Raw genomic sequence first — 17,145 nt, 5'->3', positions numbered from 1 at the left:
GAGTCATTAAAATACATTAAATTATGCTTAGAATAATTTTAATACATTTTAGGAAGTTCTCATTAAAAATACAAATAGTGTTCATCAGTAAATGAGTGGATAAATCATTGACGGAACATTTACAAATGGAGTATTACCTGGTCATAAAAAAGAAGAAAAGTTTACCTTTTGTGACAGCATAGATAGACCTAGAGAACATTATGCTAAGTGAAATAAGCCAGGCAGAGAAAGACAAATATGATTTCACTTATATGTAGAATGTAATGAACAAATGCAACTAACAAGGAAATGGGGACAGACTCACAGATGGAGGGCAGAATGAAAGTTGATGGGGGAGACTAGGGGGTGGAGGGATTGAAAAAAAAGGCAAAAGGGCTCATGGACATGGACAGTGCAGTGGTTGCTTGGAGGGGGAGGAGGTATAAGGGTTAAATGATAGTAGAAAAATACAATACACATTACATAGAAAAATAAACACATAAACATACATAAAAATATAAATAAGTAATTAAAATGGGATAAATACAAATATTTTGGAGAGGGCGTGTTTTACAGTGGCAAACTCATATAAGTTAACAACTACTGATATTCAATAATTCATTTTCTGTAGTTATCTGGTACTTGTGGTTCTATCTAAAAAAACACTATGAAACATCTTTGTACAATGTTTCCTAATACTTTATCCTCTTTTTTAACACAGAGATTTAGAATAATATCTGTAACATGTTGATTATTTTGACAGAAAAAGCTGAAAGTTAGTCTAACAGCTAATGACGTTATGTTAGAAAAAAATTGTATATATTTTCAGTGTCAAACAGAAAGCAAGATGGAAGATGATTCTTCTCCTTTATTACTTTCTTCATTTTGCAACTAACCCATATTTGAGAGGCTATGTGTAGTGCTTTATCCTTCCTCTAAATTCACCCTCACTTGGCTGAACCAAAACATGTAAAAAGGCAAAGCTTAAATGCAGAGACAGCTAGAATCATGGTAACTAGAAAGGAAGTCAGCTGTCCTTTCTATGATGTATCAGGAAGAAAGGTGTGGAAGAAGTGATGACATTTGCCAATTGAAACTAGTTTTCATACATTATATATAAATAGATGTTGGGATGTCCAATTTTGTATGGTTGAGGAAAACTCCAGAAATTCAGTTGCCAGCCTATCACAACCTAATACAAATGATGTATTTTTCATCCTCTAGTGTACATTTTAGCAAATAGCCCTTCAAAAATTCAAGGGCAAGACAATGAAAACTAATGATACATTCAGTTATGCCATTGGCCTTATAATTGACCTGGCTTCTCACAGTGTCCTTATTACATATAGTTGGTATTTTCTTTCCTAAGGTTAATTATGGCCTTTAGAACACAAAGGAACATCAGTAGACAGACTATTTTGTTTTGTTAAATTTAAAATTGTCCTCTTAAGATATGAAAATATCTTGTACAAAACACTTATTCCTCACTGATTTTATTTGTAATTATTATAAATCCAAATTATTTGTTCCTTTACAAGAATCATTAAGCTAACCCTTTACACATGCACAAGCATGATAATCACATGTCTTTTCTCCATTGTCATTTTTAATGCACTTGGAGAAAACATAAAAGTGATTTGGATTGTAAGAACTGTAGTATAATACTCTTATATTCACTTGTGAAAGATAATTTTGCATTCTGAAAGATAATTTTGATTAAAATTCTTTTTACTTTGTTAATACTTATTGTTAATGGGATTTTTTGGACTAAACTTAAGAATGTGTTTTTAGTAATTTACATCTAATTCATTGCAGATGGCTTAAATTTAATTTCAGGGAGACTGAATAAAATTTATTAGAAATCTTATGAAATTTATATTTTATTATAATTTCATCTCTTTCACCTTGAACAAAACAAGCTACCAGCACAAGAAGCATGTGGGTTGTTTTGCATCACAGTGTCATTGAGTAGACGCTAGAGTTTCATTAGCACAAGCCTTGGATAAAACAGGCATAGGTGGCATATGTCTTTGCTATTCACTCATCTTTTTTGCTGTTGTTGTTGTTTGTTTGTTTTCCTTCCTCTGAAATTTGCTACAGCTGGTATTCCTTCTGGCCTCAAGCACCCCTGTGTGCTCTTCCTCCTATCAACCCATACTTGCTGTCTTAGGAAATGTCTGATCTCAGTTTTCATTTCTCTGTGTGAATTTAGTTCTAGGTGTTACTCATATTGTGGAGGCAAAATTGATTGATTGGTCTCCTACTTAAAGTATTTCAGGCATCACTGAAGGTGGGAGAGGGGGCAGAGGGCCTTTCCAATGACCTAGGGGTAAGATCAGCCTTGATCACAGGAACTCACGTAGTCCAAGGGGGAAAATAAAAAAGAAAGAAGTCTGAATCAAGCATCAAATATGAATGAGGTTGATAGAATTGACATTTTTTTTATTTTACAGAGGGAAGGGAGGGAGAAAGAGAGAGAGAAACATAAATGTGCAGTTGCTGGGGGTCATGGCCTGCAACCCAGGCATGTACCCTGACTGGGAATCGAACCTGCAACACTAGAATTGACTTTTTATCATAAAATTTATTGCACTAAAATTGGCAGGCTGAAAGTCAAATTCTGATGTGTCTCTTTCCAGGTACAGACATTACTTTGATCCAGGAAAACTGCTCTGCAAATCCATCCAGAATTTCTGTGCTTTCAAAGTGAAGTTGATTTTTTCCACCTGCCCATCATAAGTCTTAAGAACATGTGTTAAGTAAGGTGTGCTATTAAATCCCTGAGTCAGATATGTGTAAAAGTAAAAAAAAAGTTTACTGAGGAAAAAATTAATGGTTAGAAAGGGAAGAGATAGCATCTTCATTAGGAAAATGTTGGTCAAATAATCTACCTGTTCTTTATATTATCAACTTTTTGCATGATTACATTGTATCTCAAAACACATTACATGAAAAGATTATTTTGATAAATTTATAAAAATCTGTATCTGATCTCATTGCCTCATTGATCAGAATTCTCCATAAACTAAGCCCAGCTTTCATTTTCAGCCTTATCTCTAGACATGATTTAACTATACATATTTATTTTTGAGTCCACGCTTGTCAAATGGAATAGCATGGCATACAGTCTATAAGTAGGTAGGGCATACACAAAGTTTATGAGGTAGCTAAGATACACACAAAGCCATAGGATGTACTTTGAAATATTTTCCTGGAATCCAACAACAAAGCAGTTAAAGAAACATTCAACCAGACTGGTAGGAGGGGCAGAGACCAGCAGCTGGGGTGGAGAAGACATGCGGCAATACATGGAGGCTGACCAGAGGGTGGTCCAGCCACATTTGCATGCAGATAAGCTGGGAGGAACAACAGATGAGCAAGACAGACTGAGAAACCCAGGATTTCAGTGTGGGAAACTAAAGAATCAAAGTCTCTACCTGTAAAAAAATATCTGTGTGGGTTACAGTGGCAGGAGAAAATCCAAGCCTCACAGGAGAGTTCATTGGAGAGACCCACAGTGTCAAAAAATATACGCAAACCCACCCACCTGAGAATCAGCACCTTAAAGCGCACAATGCACTTGTGAGAAGAGATGGAAGTGATGGAAATTGGGACCAGAGAGGAGCAAGCGGCATTGTTCTCTCTCTGACCCCACCCCCACAGACAGCACCACAACTCAGTGAAGAGAGTTCCAACTCTGAAGAATACCTAAGGCTCTGTCCCTTACAACATAACAGGCATGCGGAGAAAAAGAAATATGGCCCAAATGAAAGAACAGATCAAAACTCCAGAAAAAGAACTAAGTAATGAGGAAAGAGACAACCTGTCTGATATGGAGTTCAAAACATTGGTAATTAGGATGCTTACAGAATTGATTGAGCTGGGTCACAAAATAAAAGAAGAAATGAAGGCTACAGAAAGTGAAATAAAGGACAATATACAGGGAACCAACAGTGAAGGGAAGGAAACTATGACTCAAATCAAAGATTTGAAACAAAAGGAAGAAATAAGCTTCCAAATGGAAAAAAAAATGAAGAAATAAAAATGAAAAAAATGAGAAGAGACTCAGAAACATCTAGGATAGATAACTTCAAGTGTTCCAACATCTGAATCATGGGGGTGCTGGAAGGAGAAAAGGATATTGAAACTTATTTGAACAAATAATAAAGGAAAACTTCCCAAATCTGGCAAAGGAAATAGACTTCCAGGAAACTCAAAGAGTCCCAAAGAAGTTGGACCCAATGAAGTACACACCAACTCACATCATAATTACCCAAAATTAAAGATAAGGAGAGAATCTTAAAAGCAGCAAGACAAAAGGAAACAGTTACCTACAAAGGAGTTCTCATAAGACTATCAGCTGATTTCTTAAAAGAAACCTTGCAGGCAAGAAGGGCCTGGAAAGAAGTATTCCAAATCCTGAAAGGCAAGGACCTACATCCAAGATTACTCTACCCAGCAAAGCTATCATTTAGAATAGAAAGGTAGATAGTGTGCTCCCCAGATAAGGTCTAGTTAAAAGAGTTCATCATCACCAAGCCCTTATTGTATTAAATGTTAAAGGGACTTATTCCTTGTCTCCTTTTCTCTTGCTACTTTTAAGATTGTCTCCTTATCTTTAATCTTGGGCAATGTAATTATGATGTGTCTTGGTGTGTGCTTCCTTGGGTCCAACTTCTTTGGGACTCTGGGCTTCCTGGACTTCCTAGAAGTCTGTTTCCTTTGCCAGATTAGGCATGTTCTCCTTCACTATTTTTTCAAATAAGTTTTAATGTCTTGCTTTTCCTCTTCTCTTCCTGGCACCCCTGTGATTTGGATGTTGTAATGTTTAAAGTTGTCCCAGAGGTTTGTAAGCCTTTCCTCATTTTTCTGAATTCTTGTTTCTTCATTCTGTTCTGGTTGAATGTTTATTTCTTCCTTCTGCTCCAAAACATTGTTTTGAGTCCTGGTTTCCTTCCTGTCACTGTTGGTTCCCTGTGCATTTTTCTTTATTTTACTTTCTGTAGCTTTCATTTCTTCTTTTATTTTGTGACCCAGATCAATCAATTCTGTGAGCATCCCGAATACCAATAATTTGAACTGCACACCTGATAAGCTGTCTATTTCTTCATTGCTCAGTTGTATATACTCTGGAGCTTTGATCTGTTCTTTTGTTTGGGCCATTTTTTTTTTTTTATCTCAGCGTGCCTGTTATGTAGTAAGGAGTGGAGCCTTAGGTATTCACCAGAGCAGGGCAACCCACATCACTGCTTTGTGATACTATATGTGGGGGAGGGGTCCGAGAGGGAACAATGCTGCCTGCTCAGCTCTGGGCCAGCTTTCAGTCACTTCCTCCACTACCCATGAGTAAATTTGGCCTTTCTGGTGCTGATTCCCCAGTGGGTGGTTTTGTGTATGTTCTGTGACCATGTGGGTGTCTCCAATGAACTCTCTTGTGAGGCTAGGTGTTTCCTCTGCCACCTCAACTCCCACAGGTTTTTTCAGTCAGAGGTTTTGAGGCTTTACTTTCCAACACTGGAACTCTGTGCTGCATGGTCTGTCTAGCTCTCCAGTTGTTCCTCCCAGTTTATCTTCATGCAAATATGAGACTGACCTCTCCACCAGCTGCTGCCTTACCATGAGTCCTCTCTATCTGGCTGCCCATCTCCATCTATCCTACTAGGCTGGATCAATGTTTCTTCTTTATCTCCTTAGTTGTCAGACTTCTATACATTTTAGTTTTCTGTCAGTTCTGGTTGTTTTTTGTTTTTAAATGTGTTGTTGTCCTTCTTTTGGTTGTGTGAGGAGGGACAGTGTATGTATCTATGCCTCAATATTGGCCAGAAGTTCTCAAGGGTTTAACTTTCTTTAAAGCACCTTTCACCCCACTCAGGAAAAAGAATGGGTCTGTTATAACTTTTGAGATACTTAGAGATGTGCCCAAAAATATACCCCTAAACCTTTAAATCTTTGTGCATTATATTTCCTCTGTGGGTGATTGTGGACATGGTCATTTGTTTATCTGCTTATTTATCTGAATTAGTAAAATCTGCCTTAAGAAAAGCATGACATTTGATCAGAGATTGTATCAAATTTTAAACACGATAGCAACATCTATTCTCAATCCATCAAAAGTGAGACCCTCATGGAAGAAGAAAAAGAACATATGAATTTGGAGAAAGAAGGGATTTGGGGACTTCTCTCCCCATATGACAGGTGGAAAAAGTGAGCCCTAAGCCTCAATGAATTCCTGGAGAAATTTAGAAAAGAAGAATGTGGTATCATGCAATAGAGGATAAATATTGAAAAAAAAACACATTTGCCAAGGCTCTTTCAGTTTATACAACCCTTGGGGAGAATGGGAGTCTCTGCTTGGAACCCAATTCATTTGGATGAAAATAAAAATAGTTCATCCACTCAGTGGAAATACATTAAAAGGATATTAACATATAATTTTTGAAGGATTGTTTCTACATGTTTTTGTTCTTTCTCTTGCACTTTTGAAGACAAGTCCAAATTATAGTCAGTTTGGTATATCTTGTATCTACACCATTCTTCTATGGCTTTCATTCTCATTCTCTTTTCTCCTTCCACCTCCCTTCTGCTTCACAACACTTACACACAGGCAATGCAGCAAGATGAAGCTGTGTTCTTCTCCAGCTATCAAGGCACAAAATGAAATGCAGACAAATAACTTCCCTTTTCTATCTACCCCTTCTCCTAACTCAGAATTCCTATGTATCCTTTTCCTATCTCCACTAACCACTAGTGGTTTTAATAGTATGTCCACTGACATCTAATATTATATGATATTTAAATATCCTTTCTTGAAAAATATACAAATTTCAACTGATTAATAAAAAATAATTAATATAAAGCTTACAGAGTAGATAATAACAACACTAGATAAAAACATTGTTCAACAGAATGAGGATAAACTTGCTCGTTAACCACCAATTCTCCCTGAAAAATGTTGCCACATGCCACACAGAATCTCTGTAAATGATACTTTGCTTTGGTAGAGGTGCTTTAAGGTAACATGTTGTTCCACAAATGATTAGTTACCCATAAGACTTAAGAGAAAATACTATGTTTTTGTTATTGTTAGATAGGCTAAGTTAGAGAATTTTTCAATAAAATTAAATAATACTGTTTTTTATTTCACCTACAAATGTAACTGGCATCACATTTGCCTCTTAGAAAATGTAGTCATTCCAAGCATGGAAAAAAAAAAATAAAGTACTTGTGAATTTTCATACATATCTTGAAAATACATTTGCTGAAAAATCCTATAATGTTACATAGAATTTAGTGATAACTTCATATAATTTTAAGCAATCGCTGACTTAACTTCAAAAAACTTTGTAGGATCATCTAATTAAACTCTTTCTCATCAAACATAGAAGGCCCAAGATAAATTATTTTCTCATTCTGCTAAACATATTTGCGACCAGAGATTTTGCACCTTCCTTCAGTAAAACAGTATGAGGTAGCTGAGTCATTCCCTGACTTTAGTGAGTAACAGGGGATCTGCACTGCAGAGGCTGGAACTGGTCTGCTCCCTTTCTGCTACAGAAATTAGCAAGGAGGGGGAGAATAGGCTGCAAGAATGAGAAGGAGATGTATGGCTGTCCCCTGTGGAAAGGCTAAGTTTTGCCTGAATTGCTGAAGTTTATTACTTGGAGGAGTTAAGATCATGCTTGGCATTTATCAGAGATAACTTGATTTGATTTAAATATATGAGCACTGCCACCCACTGTTACTACTACCCACTGTCAGTGGGGGATGTGGTTCCACACCCAGGCAGCTCATGCTTCTCGTGTATAATTTCAAGAAATTACAGTCACATGCAAAACTGCAATTTTGGATCAGTGGCACTTTCAGGTAGCTTGAAATTCTTCCTGCCAGGGGATCTTGGTTCAGTTTGTGTCACTGTGACCTCCGAGTGTCTCCTGACATCCTTGATACTCTATGACAAGAGTTCTTCCTCTTTTTTTGGAGTTTAGTCTCCTTGAACATTATGAATGTATATACATAATACACAGGAAACAATGCTGACAGTTACAGGAGGTATGCAGACCCCTTGATGCCCATCAGTTAATGCCTGAGTCACCTTTGCCCACTGACATTACAGAAAGTAGTAAGTGTAGCTGGCTGGACTGAAGGCCTCACATTTTCATTCTCTTTCCTTTTTATTTCTGTCTTTCATTTTAGAAACTACAGGAGCAGGGACTTTTGCATATACAGTAAAAATGTACAGTATCTTTGATGCATAACTGGATGGGTGCCAAACCCTTCCTTCCCCCCACTCAGAAGCATCTTCATTTGAATTTAAAGGGGTGGATGAGTGACAGCAAGACTCTGTACTTCTTCTGACAGGGCTTTGGCAGATCATTGGTTGTCATCAAACCTATTCCATTTCTTGCTCCCTGCCAGGAATTCCACCTACATGCCTGATGGCAATTAGTCCCTTGTAGGTGCTAATGAATAAAACTGAGCACTTAGACTTCACAAGGATGAAAAAGCCTACAATCCTGATCAAGAGAGTCACTCCCAGCATTAGCCCCCACTCCAGTCCCTCCTTAAAGGGACAATTCTCACTGTGCCCAGCACCTTCTGGGGCCAGCCAGGCCACCCACTTCCTATGTGCACTGAGGCATGGAAAATAAAAAAAGGTTACCTGATGAGAACACAACTCAGTAGAAATTATAATTTTAGATACTGAAGTGTCACTGGCTTTTCTGTTACTGTAACATGGTGTGACCCAGCTTAGGATGGTCTGTGTTGGAGGTGAGCTGAACCTCCAAAACTAAATGTGCTTTGGAAGAAATGTTTACAGCCCTCATAAGAGAGCTTTTTGCACTGAGTGCGGGATTGTACTATCAGTGGTCCCCAAGGTTTGCTGATAGTTAGAGGTACCGAAGCAACCTCTAAAAGTATAGTCCCTTGGCGCTGTGCCTAGAGATTCCCAATCAGGAGGCTTAAGATAGAACCTGAAATCTAAATTTTAAAAAATGTTCTCAAATAAATCTGATACTTATGCCAGGTTTCATACTGAACAATCAGATGAGCTCTTGTATCACATTTAACCTGAACACTCCAGGACTAGGTGTCAGTTCAAAGGTTCTCAATGATTGTGTTCATTATTCATCTATCTGTACCCTTATTAAGTTTTGAGCATTTAAAACAAGCAAGCGATTCTTTTTTTTTTTTTGTAATCTGACCACCTATGAGAGGTAACTCAATGGTCAAGGATTCTTTTGGAATAATGCTATAAGTGATTTAATTTTTATACTTTTATTATAATTTCCAAATTTATATCTTTATTGAATAATGAGCATGTATTTTATAACAGAAAAGATCTTCTGCATCCCAAAAGAAAATAATTTGCTCACAGGAAAAAAAAAACATATTTCAATATGATTGCTGTTTTTTAAATCCTATGTTTTAACTTATACACTTAAAAATCTTACTTAGGCAAGAGGTACATGACCTCACTTTGACAGGTTGCAGGGGTAAAAAGATGTGTAACTATCCCTGATAAACTGAAGACCTGTTTATGATTCACATTTTGCATATACACAAATATGGTCTTTCTAAGATCTCAAAACATGTTATAAAACACTGGAAACTAAAGCCTTGATGTGACATGTACTTGCAGTTTGCTCTCCTCTGATGGTGGCAAACCAAAGAAAGGGGCAAAAAATAAATTTTTCTTTCAGTTTTTATGAGCTACAAAAGTTAAGATAGTTTGAATAAGATTCCATGGAGCATTCAAATTTCATCACGTTTATCAGAAAGAGAACTTAATCCAAACTCTTTGAGGTTTGTTCTTCTCTAGTCTATATCTATTACGGCAAAACAATCATGGTTCTAAAGAATAACAGTGAAGCAAGGAAGAAAAGAGAGATTTTTCTTTCTGATAGTGAAATGGGCAGGTGCAGTTGAGACTGAAAGGCCATAATTAAAACATTGTTCTGCCAAGGCACTGTAGAAGTTCATGCAAGACTGCACAAATCCTCCCCCTGCCCCACACTCCCAAATTCAATGTTTTGGAAGGAAAGGGAGCTGAAGGTGCACTGCCATTCAAGAAACAGAACCATGAAGCCTAAACTTTAGTACCCTTGAGGGACACATGAAAGAAATTCTATACTGCTGGACCAGTAAAACTGGCTTGTTTAAACACATACATTTTAAACTACATAAGAAAAAAAAAGGAAAACACTGTTTAATCAAACATATACTGATGTGGTAGGACTTATACATATATTGGATTTCTAAAGATCTAAAGAAATGAGTATTATTATTTCTATTATATAGATGAAAAATGAAATCTAGAATATTATATAACTTTTACAATGTCAGGCTGTAATGTATTTTATTTTAACTGGATGAATTCTAAGATGGACAGTGATTGTATCTCTATATGATCACATTAGAACATGCAGACTAGAAAAGTAATGAGAACAAGTTGGGGAAATTCCTGGAACCTGTGGTAGACCTCATGAACTGAGGACTGTGTTTTTTTCCTTTCTAGCCCAGAAACCTAGCCAATGAAACATGCAGGTAAATCACTGCAGATCAATAGGAGTTAACACATAGGTGACACCTAGTGCCAGGGCAGCCAGTAGCAGTGGGCAGGGTGAAACTCCAGAGGCAGGCAGGTGCTGGCTGATGGAGAACTCTGGTCTCTTAACCTCTCCCCCAGGCTCTGTAAAGGCACAAAACTCCAGGAAGTCCTTACAGCCTTTAATAAATCACCTAAATAATTGATAAGATACTATCCTCTGATAAAAGTTTATTTTGTTAACTGTCCCATGAAATCATTTGCAGGCTTTGGATTCAAAAGAAATAGATTGCTTTAACACAAGGTATTTAATCTCTGTGGAAAAAATAATTTACTCTTTAACAAGAGGTTAAGACAGCTTTCTTTCTTCTTTTCTTTTATTTATTTATTTTTAATTTGGTAGAGTTTTCCCACATCCCTTTGTGGGTAGCTGCCTCCTCTGCATATGTGTAAACCAGCTGTCCTTTGGAATGACACAGGCCCCCACAGTGTTATGGGGTAAGACCAGTAGGAGTTGACTGAGAACCTTGAACAGGGATAGTAGGTGGGGTTACTAGCAGCTGTGAGCCAGGTAATGCTTTGCTAGGATTCAGTGCCAGAAGACCAAGACTTTTGACCTGGACCACCATCTTTCACACTGCAGGCCAAGGATTACTGAGGCCTAGTATATGCAGGGAGTCAATCAGGAGAGCTTAAGAGGGGAGAAAAAAGAGACTCTGCCTTTGCTTAGTTCTCCAGATTGGCTCTCCAGATGGCCTTTTTTTCTCTGGTAAATTATGCAACAAGCTGCTTCATCTGAGTTTTGCAGACCTGGATGATCTTGAACTGATTTCAACAAACAGGCGGACTCGTGGGGTTGCAGGGCTTTCTCCCAGTCCTCTCATCTGAGGAGGAATACTGAGGAAAGAAAAACAGATAATTTCTAGTACCAGTTGGAAATAGAGCAATACACATACAAAAAAACACTGTTGCTTTATGTTCACCTTCTTAAATGATTTTGAAGAAGCTAAGAACGTGTCTTATTGGGAAAGGTTAGAGTTCATCATTATTACTCCTAAAGGAAGGAATTTGACCTTTCATATTCTCAGTAATGAAATGCCAGAGTCACTATCTAGTAATACTGCTGGAAATGAAACAGCAGAAGGGTTGCTCTTCAACATAAAGATGTATGAGGGTCTCACTCTCTGCTGCTATTAACATTTCCTGGAACAAAAATCAATAGTGCATGCAACTCATGCATGCAGAGTCTCTTATTATTTCTTTGATTTGCAAAATGTCTCCTCCCACTGTGCCTTTGTGGCTGAGGGGAAATGGATTAGTTCATCAAGCCTTAGAACTTTGCCTAGTGCTAAGGAAGACAAGGGAGGAGTCAGTGGGGGTCAGGGCCACTGGTGCCTTCCCTCCCCCAGAAGCAGGATCACAGTCATGACACAGCTTCTTTCTGTCCTTACAAGAAGTAGAGGCACTGGGGCTTGATTTGTCACTGAGCAGGAGGAAAACAAAGTCAGTAGGCCAGGGGGCAGGAGGAGCCTATGGGTAGGTGGTGGCTTATCACAAAGCTAAATAATGAAGAATTTTAGAAAAGGAGACTGACACACTAAGATGTGTAGTTTGAGGACCAAAAGGGAAGAGAAAACAAATAGAAGTTTCTATGGCAAAATTATTCCTTGAGATGGTGAAAGTATACAAAAAAAGTCAAATAATTCACCCAACCATTCGTTCAACAAAAGCATATTAAGCACCTTTCAGACCATGCACTGTGTGTTAGACTGAAAGTAGGAACAAGATATGGTTTCTGCTCCTAGTCTAGTACATGGGTGAGATCTTTAAAAGAGAATTAAAATATGATCTGATGAATTGCCTAAGGAAAAATGCTGGATGTTAGCAGAACACAGAGGGGAAACCAACTCAGCAAGTAAAGTTTAGGAAAGCTCAACATAAGAGGAAGTACTTTTATTAGATCATGGAGTTGATCAGGGTTTCTCAGATGACAAGAGAATATTTCTGGTGATGGAAGAAGGAAAGCAATGGTATGGATGAAGGAGTGGAAGAGCCTACTTGTGTGTGTAGCACCAATATTCCTGAGATAGCAATGCTGCCTGAGAACAGGCTGTGGGGACAGGATGTGGTCATTTAAGAACATGGAAAGAGGCCAGCAACTGCCCTATATGTCATGCTAACAACTTCAGATTTTCCTTTGGAAAATAGAGCTCACTTGAAAAAGCTAAAAAGAAAAAATATAAGATTAGTACAGGGAGGAGAAGGTAGGTTTGTAAGGGCTCAGTGACTAAATTCTGATTTACCAAACCACAGTGTCATTAGTTTTCCTTCAAGCATAAAGCCAGTAACTATCTAGTAGAGTGGGGTTGGATCCATTTGGTAACTCCAAATAAACTAACAGCTGACTTGGTTATTAGTTATGCCTCTGAGAATGACCATTGTAATCTAACAATGAAAAAAAAAGCTAGTGTGAATTAATCACCATTCAGTTATTCAAACACTACCTCTAGTTGCACATTTTACAAGCCAAGCACTATGAATGACACTGGTTAAATGATAAAGACCATTACAATTAAGTTCCCTGAACTATTGAAGTTTTTGCTGAAAAGGGAAAAAGGTAAACATATAAATATACCTCACAATACATCAAATGAAGGAAAAGACCAAAAAACCAAAAGAATAACAGAGTAGAGGGAGGACCAATTTTATATGATTTGTAGGTAGGATTTTTATAAAAAGGGTAAGGTTGTAGTGTAATGGGGATTGGGGTTGGGGTCCCTGAAAATATTCCCCACAGCCCATGGATGGAGGAAGGGGAAAGTGAATGATATAGTGCTTAAGATACTTTACATTACAAAAAGCAAGTTAATAGCTGTGCTACTGTCCTAGGTGAAATGTGGACATGATTCTGAGAGCATTCAGTAACTCAGAAGTTTAGGGGGGTACTTATACTGCACCTGCTCAAGAGGCAGAGAGTCAGAGGTTCTGTGTAATGGGGTACTCATGCCCTGACTAAAAATGGAGCTAAAAGAAGTTAGAAGATACAGGGGAACTGGAAAAAGTGGCACATTGTAGGGGGAGCCAGATGTGAGGTCATGTAGGAAGCTCTGGGTAACCATTTAAAATAATGGCCAGCAGAAAGAGAAGGGGAGTCAACCATGCATTGAAGTAAGAATTTGGCCATGAGGTCTGAGAAAGGAAGCAGCAAGCAGCTATGCAGTCTGTAGTGAAGCTGTCCACCATGAGGGCTGGTGTAGAAGGTAGAAGCCATGCCAGCCAGGAGTCAGGATTCCACCATGTTGTCTATAGTGAAAGAGAAACTATTTCTGCTCCTCTGAGAATTCTGCCATAAGGGATATTCTTTCATGCACTACTGAGGAAGCAACAAGCAGCTCTGCCAGTCTGCAGAGGGACTTCCCTGAAAAGGAAAGCCATGTGAGAGGGACTCTGACATGCTGCCTATAGTGAGGAAGGAGCTACCTCTGCTCCTCTGAGGATTTGGTCATGTGCCCTTGTGTACTAAGGAAGCAAGCATGCAGTATCTAATGCAGTAGCAGCTGTGCAGGAGGAAAGGGTGTAAAGAGAGAGCTGATGGAGTTGTGCAGGGATCTGGCAAAGCTGATTGGAGCTGTGCAAGAACCTGCCAAACCAAGCACAAACTTGTGGGAGATGCCTGGCATGCTAAATTGTGATGGTGGAATGCTGATTTGTGCTACTCTGAAGGACATAATGGAGAAACCATACTCTCTTGGGATGTGTACCTTTTTGGACTTCAGCATAATCCAGTGTAACATGGCACATGTTTTCCTGGCATATTATGGAGGCTAAGGAAAATATACCCCAGATCCTGAAGCAAAGAGCTGCTGCAAGAGGATGGAGACTTTGAAACCCATGAGTGTACCTTCCAGAGGAGATGGAGAACTTAAGAACAGATAAACATATGGGCATAGTTTTGTCTTAGAGCCTGGTGAGGAGCAAAGGAAACACTGGCACTCATGGGGGAAACAAGGCTCTGAGTCCTCCAAGGTTGGAAACCTGTAAATAAAAATCTGTGTTCCTCAGTACTAATTGTTGGGTCATTCACCAACCCAGATGCATGAGCCCTGGTTTTTCTCAGTTACAGTAGGAGGTGGGAGGGCAAGAGTGTGGGATGGAAAGAGTGACATGATGTTGGAGAGTGAGAGGCCAAATTATCCATGATCTTTTAGACAGCTTAAGGAGTTAGTCTACAATTTTACATAGAATTAAAAGCCATTAAATAGCCTTAATTTTTTAAAGATCACTCTGGCAACTGTGTTAAAAGATTAAAAGGAAGAAAGATTAAAGGTGAAGAACACCAGCCAGAAGGCTGTGATCCAGGGAAGAAATAAAGACCTTAGAAAATATTTGCTCATGAGGAGTTGAAAAACAGATGAATATGAGTATTTCTGAGGATCCAATGTGAAAAAAAGAAACTAGAAAGCACTATATTTAAAGTAGAGAAATTTTAATCTGTGGAGTTGCTAGCCAGGCAGTGGAAGAAGTAAGCCAATAGGGGAGGGTCTAACAAACTTGAACTTAAACAAGACATTTTCATCTTTTTTATATGAGGGGACCAAGAGACAAGGCGGAACCACTGGAGCTCCTGAGCTAGAGTCACTTGGTTGAAAGCAATGGTCTCACCTGAAAATGGAGTGGGGGAAGAAATAATAGTTCTCTCATTTCCTCCTGTTCATTATCCTATCAATGGCTTCCATTCATGGAATACAGCCAGAATTCTGGAAACATAACTTTCAGGACTATTTCCCCTATATTACAAAGCAGAGAAGATAAAAGACGAATAATGAATGTGAGTGCAAATAAACCCAGCATTGATATTTTACCTGTGTTTTAAGATAAAATTGACTTGGTGATGAGTAGGATGTGGAGAAATGAGCAGGGAGGAAACACCAAGAATGTTGACTAGATTCTTGGCTTGAGCAATTGGTACCTTATAAAGAATAGGGAAGTCATGAACCAGAAGTAGATTTAGTAAGGAACAGTATAAAAAATTCAATTTGGGAGAGGTTAAATGTAAGATGCCTATTAAGTGTATATTCAAGAAGCCATCTAAATCAGAAAGTTGTACTTACAGATCTTGAGCTCAAAAGAGAAGTCAGAGCATTTGGTTTGGAAATTGTCAGCATTCTATCTACAGCCATAAGAGTCAATAAAATCATCAAGCATGGAGAGCAGTACTGAACTGAGATGGCATCAGTCCTGTCAACTTAGAAGCCATGTCTAGTACATGCACAATATAGCAATGACTCAGATGATGTCATTGACTCAATGACTCGAGCGGATGATGCAACCCCTCAAGCATGCACATTACAATATAATACACAACATGTGCTTATCTGAAGGGTAACACCACCCTCTTAGTGCTTACTGAGGTGGCACAAAACAACATATACTAATCAAAGGTTGGTGAAACATTGTGTCATATATGGGTATGAAATCAAAAGTTTTTGAACAGACAGCTGAGACAGCCTAGAGAGGTTGAGACTGCCGAAAGATACTCTGCTGCTCTGATTGACCCTGCTCTAGCTGACTCTGAAGCCCATGAAGTCTCTGCCTTGCGAAATGCTGGCTGGCTGCCTCCTGGACTTGGACCTGATTTGGACTCTTAGGACTTGGGTTTGTCATCCCCCAATTCTTTTGAGTAATGTTATTGCTGATTGTTTCTGAGTGATTATTATTATTGGGTTATTATATATTTGGATTGAAACCTCATTAATAAAATCTGAGTGAATAGCATAATCACCTGTGTCAACTCATTGTCATTCCTTGGTGCCTATGTTGCCTGTAGGGCTGGTGGCTGTATAGGAGGACCAGCGCTTCAAGTTCGTGACAAAGGCTGGAGGCTGGCTTAAAGGAAAGACTATAGTGTGTATTTTCATAGGGTGAGAGTATTACTCATAACATCAAGGAAGAGAATTTAGAATAAGAGAGCTAGAACTTACCTCTGAAGAAGCCCAACATTTAAAGGGAAAATAAAAGAGGAGAGATTGAAAAGATGATGTGGAAGCTCATCTTCCCAAAACAAACAAAAAAAACCAAAAAACCCCTACCACTCTGGACTCAGAAATTTCCCCTTCAGCTGTCACTTACTTTTATGTTCCTTTTTAAAACAGAACTTCTTGATTCATTTATCTTTACTCATTGTCTCCATTTTCTTTCCTTATTCTACTCTGCATCCTCTCTGGTCAGGCTGTTATCCCCATGTCCTCAACCACAATTTATTACTTCAAAGTTATTAATAACTTTCACATTTTAAATGTAATAGTCCATTCTTAGTTGATATTATGTGACCTGTCATTTGGTTACCTCTTCACTTATGAAAATGAAAGGAAGTGCTATTAATAACTATCCTGACAAAAAAAGCTGTAACTATGTGTGGTGATAACTGTTAACTAAATTTACTGTGTTGATTATTCTGTGGTATCAAATTATTATGTTATACACATGAAACTATCTTAGTTTAGGTAATGTAGACATCAACTATATCTCAATAAAAATTATATTTAAAATGGAAAAAAATTGTCCTGAAATTACAGGTGTAATTGAAAACTGTTCTGCTCAAACTAAGACTTGTGGCAGTA

The sequence above is a fragment of the Phyllostomus discolor genome, chromosome 10 (genome assembly GCF_004126475.2).
Source record: "Phyllostomus discolor isolate MPI-MPIP mPhyDis1 chromosome 10, mPhyDis1.pri.v3, whole genome shotgun sequence".
Taxonomy (NCBI): Eukaryota; Metazoa; Chordata; class Mammalia; order Chiroptera; family Phyllostomidae; genus Phyllostomus; species Phyllostomus discolor.
The sequence above is the reverse complement of the archived record's forward strand: the minus strand, read 5'-3'. Positions refer to the sequence as shown.